This window comes from Nelumbo nucifera, chromosome 1 (assembly GCF_055504915.1).
Source record: "Nelumbo nucifera cultivar China Antique chromosome 1, China Antique-T2T, whole genome shotgun sequence".
NCBI lineage: Eukaryota > Viridiplantae > Streptophyta > Magnoliopsida > Proteales > Nelumbonaceae > Nelumbo > Nelumbo nucifera.
The window spans coordinates 112,444,608-112,450,631 of record NC_142649.1 but is presented as its reverse complement, the minus strand read 5'-3'; positions in this window follow the sequence as shown (position 1 = coordinate 112,450,631).

Sequence of the window (6,024 nt, the reverse complement as noted above, 5' to 3'; positions counted from 1 at the left end):
ATTCATCTTTTTCTTTTTTTTTAATGCGAGATAATGAGGGGACCGCCCGAAAGGAGAAGATGCTTTTTGCGCATATCATTGGCATTGACTTGCTTGTCCAAATGTCTTTGGAAAGTTCACTTTTTCTGTCGCTTATAGGATTCTACGCCTTTAGCCAAAATTCTCGATTCTCATCAGTCCAGCCACTCAGCCACACACTCACACAGCCCCTTAGCTCCTTACCTTTTCTTTCTTCCATGCAATGTGCTCACAGACACTTCCACTTTCCTGTGGATACTATTTTTGTAGTTTTACGAATCAAGAACTTCACATTTCCCCTGACATTTTAGATTTTCATGTGTGAGAGATCTCATATTCTGGGAGGAGTTCAAATCAGCCCCTCAGAAGGGGGCGCCCCACAACGTCCCACAGCACCGTGTATTGAGAATATCTCCCGATGGTATCTTATAATTTCTGATACTTATAATTGGTGCTCGGAATGGCGGAGGACAATAAAGTAATTCCGCCCCTGGATTCTGAAGGCTGGTCGAAGGCTTTGAAGACTCGGAGAGGTTGTTGCTGAGGCCAAGGCGGGGTAGATTTCGAGTACGGTAGAAGTCGAGGGTAGATGGTCGAAGTGCTACAAGTCAGAAACTCGTCAGAGGCCCTGGGTGAGAACCCGAGGCAAAGTCTCCAATAGTCAAGTTAGTACAGGATACAAAGGGAGAGTACTAGGATAGGATCCTGGTAGATAGTTCTAGACTAAAGTCACAATAGTAGTTATTGCAATAGCTATTATGACAACAGTTGTAAGTCTTGAGTTTTTGTAACCCCTTTACCTGGAGGGGGGTACCCTTCTTTATACTTGAGCTGCCTGGAGGTAGGTGGAGATGAATGCCTGAGATGGGAGCCGTACGAGGGCCAACAGCGGGTTTAGCAGGGTCATGTGAGCGCATTGCGGTTGGCTCCGTACGATGGTGGCAGGATAACCCTCGCTGTAGTGGATCTTGTTCCTTGATTTGGCTTTCGATGGGCTGGGCCTCCTAGCCACAAATGCGCTGGGTTGGGTCACTCCACATCACTTGCTCCCCACTCCCGAGGTCGAAGAGGAAAATTCGGCTTCGGCTGATGGGAGTAATAATGGTGAGCGCTAGTGGGCCCGACAACCGAGGTGTACCTTGTGGTGGTGTCCTCTTTTGTGTCTATGCCTGATTCGTCTTTATGAGTTGGGTCGAGGCTGTGAGTGGTTTACGACACTGCTGCTTCAGACAAGTGATTTGGGAGGTGTGCTCAGTGTAGATGTTCTAGTGCCGTCATTTGGGCTGAGAGCATGGGGGCCGAAGGTTGTTTAGGCCGAAGACCTGTGGAGCCGAAGGCTGTTTAGGCTGAAGACCTGTGAAGCCGAAGGCTGTTTAGGCTGAAGACCTGTGAAGCCGAAGGCTGTTTTAGGACAAAGACTTGTGAAGCTGAAGGCCTGTGAAGCCTGAGGACCCGTGCACGGGACAACTTTTCGGTTTGACCGGTGCGCGCATTCGCGCGGCCGGGTCGCATAAGTCGGTGGTGTAGGGATGAGAGACCCATCATATGGATGGCTGAACCGTGCAAGAAGGTTGGGCGAAATTTAAAGGATCAATATTGAAACCAAATCGGACCAGATTTGAAACCAAAAGGGAGTGGAGGGATATACTTGATATGAAGTATTAATAACCTCCAATGAGGGTGTTCACGCCCAAGGAAAAATCCAAAGACTGATTCCACCGAAGATGACACGATGCAGGATGAAGCAGAATCAACAGGATGGTTCTTCAGCAAGAACCGAATTCTTCAGCAAGAATCTGATGGAGGGCTAGTGAGCACGACTTCAGATTACCTTTTCTACCAAAAGGTAATATCAAGAACCCTTCTTGATCGCTCCCACAGGTGGAGATCGAACTGGTATGGCAGCAAGAGCAGGAGAGAAGGAGACAGTGCAGTCAAACTGTGTTGTCTCTCTCTGGAATTCAGTAGTCAGTTAGATGATCTGGAGGTTCACCCTGCTCTTCTATTTATAGCCTTAAAGAGAGGTTCTCCTAATCCCATTAGGAGTTTCCTAATCCAAATCTTGTATTTGGATCTGGACTCTCATTAAGAGATAATGATAATCCCTTATCTTATCTGTGGATGAAGATCATCCCTCCTAATCTAATTAGAAGTTTTCTGATCCAAATCTTTTTTTGGATATGGACTCTTTGAGTGGATATGGATAATCCCTTATCCTATCTGCTGATCTAAATCCTAGAACAACCCTCTTTTAATTAATCTTATTAAGCCAGTTCGAATTGGGCTTTAGGCCCATCAAGTTCATCTGCTCGCTTAGCCTCCTAACTGTTGCCCACTTGGTTATCCTTGTATGGCGTGGGACCCAAATATTGATCTACACATCAGCCACATGGGGTCAGCCTAGTCTCTATTACAAGGCTTGGCCGAATTCACTGTAGGAGACAATGAACCCCTGAGTCCATTCCATGGGCTCTTAATGGGCCCAACATTTACACTAAATTGTCATTGGGTTAAGCCACCTTATAAAATCCAAGGACTGTGGGCAGATGCAAGATTAGCCCATCAGGTATTACCCTCAATGGTCTTACACTTAATCTCTCAGCCCATAATGATCAAACACTGCCCGACAAGAGAGGACCCCTCCCTCGGCTGCAACGTACAGTGCTGCACTGTCTACTCACATGGATCCCGAGAATTAAAACCTTTTTGCAAACATTTTGAAACCATAGTATATATATGCATATCTCTATATAAATATATTTTGCAAAACAAATTTCAATGGTTGAAATCAACTGTTGACAGTTTAGATTTTCATCAGAGAGAGTGCATCCCCGATCATTCACTTTGTCCGACAAAGGGGCTGATCCTGTCACTATTGATCACCCAATCAGATGAATTCTCGGACTATCCCAACATACCCAGGTTTTGACCCCCTCTAAGGATCTCACTGATTGGCATATCATAGACAACCCAATCTGACACCTAGTGCTGTATCATAATCGAGTCTAGGGGTCAGGTGTAACATTCCAGTTTTGCCCATCTATCTCCAAGGTCCAGGCAATACTGAAATTTTGGTTCGGTTCAGGGTTTCAAGAAAACCCACACTACATGTACCTCAGGTCTCACCCTAACAGTTGAGACAAGCCACCCCAACCAACTTGGTGGCACATTAGTGTCAACCTTGGCATGATAAATCTCCCAAGATCTAGCCAACGGCTGCGAAAATTCTAAATTAACACAAGTCTCATATGTGTCTAGTTTAAGGGTATTACACAAAAACACCATAATAACATGAAACAAATATGTACTTTATTCATTTACATTAAATGTCATAATGTACATCATTTTGATTGGAGCTAAGGGCATACACTGTCTAACAAGTGGTCCGCAGTGGGCGGATATGTTGGTTCACCCGGAGCGTCGTTTCTCCTTCTGAGGGTGAGCGTCTAGGGATGTGGCACAGCTGGATCACAGGTGTGGAGGTGTTTCGCATCCGTTGGATCAGGGACGTTCTGAGTCGTCGCTAGCACGTCGTTTCGCCTTCTGAGGTTGAGCGTCACGCGGCGCGCCATGATTGGGTAGTGGAGGCGGTGGCTTCTTAGCCGTTGGATCTTGAGAAATTTGGGCCGTTTGTTCCCCTTTAAATAGGGCCCTTAGCGGTAGCATTCTTGTCATTTGCCTCTAAGCGCCTTTGCCTTTGAGTGAACTCAGCTTCCAGACTCTCCAACCTTCAACACTTTATTCTCACTCTTTCTTCCTCCACATTTCTTAGGTAACTTTAAACAATGTCTTTCTCAGATTCTGGTCCTAAGTGCTGTGATCTTCCACATGAGTCGGAAGGGAGCTCTTCCCGTACCCCTTCTCCCCTCTCCCCCTTGAGTCCTTTTACTCTTGCCTCCCTTTGGTAGGAGGCCATGGTGCTCCAGGGAAGGGTAGCCCCTAAGGGTGCCGAAGGCAGCTGTCAAGGCGAGGGCCCTCCTTGTGAGAGTGCTGCTTTTGTGACACCGAGGGAGGCCGAAGAGGCCTACCCATCTGAGGGGGAGGGAACCCTAGACCATGTTCCCGAGACGAGGGCTGCCCAGGTAGTAGCTGAGACTGATGTCTTCTGCCTAGGTTTCTAGAACTCTCTGGATGGGGACCAGGTCAAAGCTCTGGCAAGGCAGTACTTCATTCCCTCGTCTTATGGGATGAGGGTGCCCGAAGTAGGTGAACGGCCATGGACTCCCAAGGAGGGGGAGATTTGTGTCTACCAACATTTCCTCCAATTCGGTCACCGGTTTCCCCTTCATCCGCTCATTGCTGAACTGTTGAGGGCGTATGGGATTACTCTTAGCCAGCTGGTGCCCAACGTTGTTAGGACCATAGTGGCCATGTTGGTGGTGGCTCGGTTCCAGGGGTGGAGCGCTCTTCCGAGCGTTGTTTGTGCCAAGGAGGCATTCTTTCGAAAATGGCATGTACTACCTCCAACCCCGTAAGACCAAGCCGATAGACAACCCTTCTTCTATGCATAACTGGAAGGAAATTCTTCTTTCTGTCATGCCCCAAGGGTTGGTCCTTCAAGTTAGGGTGGGGAGAGGTTAGCTAGGCTGCGGAGAAGAGTGTCCCCGTGCTCACTAGTGAAGAGAACGATGATCTCGCGCAGTTGCTCGACCTGGGGATAGTCCGAGCCCAGCCCTTGGTGGAGGAGGAGCTCCCACTAGTTTTTGCGGGGGTCAGCCTTGCTCTCCTCGATAGGAGAGACCCTTCAATCCTTTAACACGTCCTTTTCCCCCTCCCTTTTTCTTCTTTCATTTTTTTTGCTGCCTTACTAATGGCTTTACTTTGTTTGCAGAGGTGCCAATGGATGCCCACAAGGCTGTTTTGGAACATGCTCAAAAGGAACGGGTCAAGACACCTCAGAGGCCTTCTGATGAGCAGAAGGAGGTCTCTACCCCTACAAAGGAGGGTATTCCCGTTAGGTCCCTGCCAAGGGGACGAAAGCACAGGTCCTTGCCAAAGGGACTTCTTCAACAACTCCCTCAAAGGGAGCCACTCCGCAGATCCCCGTGAAGGGAAAGGGGCCCGTCGAGGAGGGCTGTTGGGGCGCGAGGAGCAAGCGCCGCAGCAATCGGCTGAGGTGCCGAGAGGACCTATCGACGGGGTCGAGGCAGGGAGGAAGAGGCCGGCCGAGGGGGGTCAACCGTAGCAGAAGGTGGCCCACACCAGAAGTTCTGTTGGTGATGCCTTGAGGGGGTCCCACACGGAGTGAATGTGGCCATTTTCTGCTCCAACGCCGTTGGAGGAGCTCGCCCAACGATCTGATCAAATCTTCCGCCCTCAGTGGGAGGTCCGTGAGGGGGACTTGATCTGCAACACGGGAGTTGGCCTAGCGCTGGTAAGTGGGTCCCTGCTAGCTATCTCAGGACCGCTTCCAGATGTTGGGGATGACCCTTGACAAGCTGTACGACCAAGGATTGCAGAGCTTGGTCGAGGTAACAGTCTGTTCCTCTTTGCTTTTCTTTTTTCTTTCGTTCTTTTCTGTGGGTATTGATTGTTTTCTTGTTGCTGGTCTGCCTTCATTTTGTTGGTCTAGGGGATCGGCTGAAGTTGACCTGGCCAATATGGATAAGCTAGAGGCTGAGAAAGACAAGTTTCAGCAGATTGTCACCAACGCCGTGGGGAAGCGCCGTGAGATGTAGTGGTTCTTCGCTGATGAACAAAAGTTCCGCAAGGAGGCCAAGGAGAACTTGAAGAAGATGAAGATCTTCTTGCCAATGAGCAGATTGAGAGGGCTCGGGTCGAGAGCCTCGTCTCCAAGGCTGAGCGACGTCTCCATCAAGTTGAGGAGGGTATCTCTGAGGTGAACAGGCGGGCGGCCGAGGCAGAGTGGAGGGCCGAGGAGGCAACTAAGAGGGCTGCCGAGACCGAGTAGAAGGCAGTTGGTGCCGAGAAGAGGGCCCAGGAAGTAGAGAAGCAAGCTAATGAGCTGGCTGACGTCACTTCCAGGGCTTATTTGGACGGGATCAA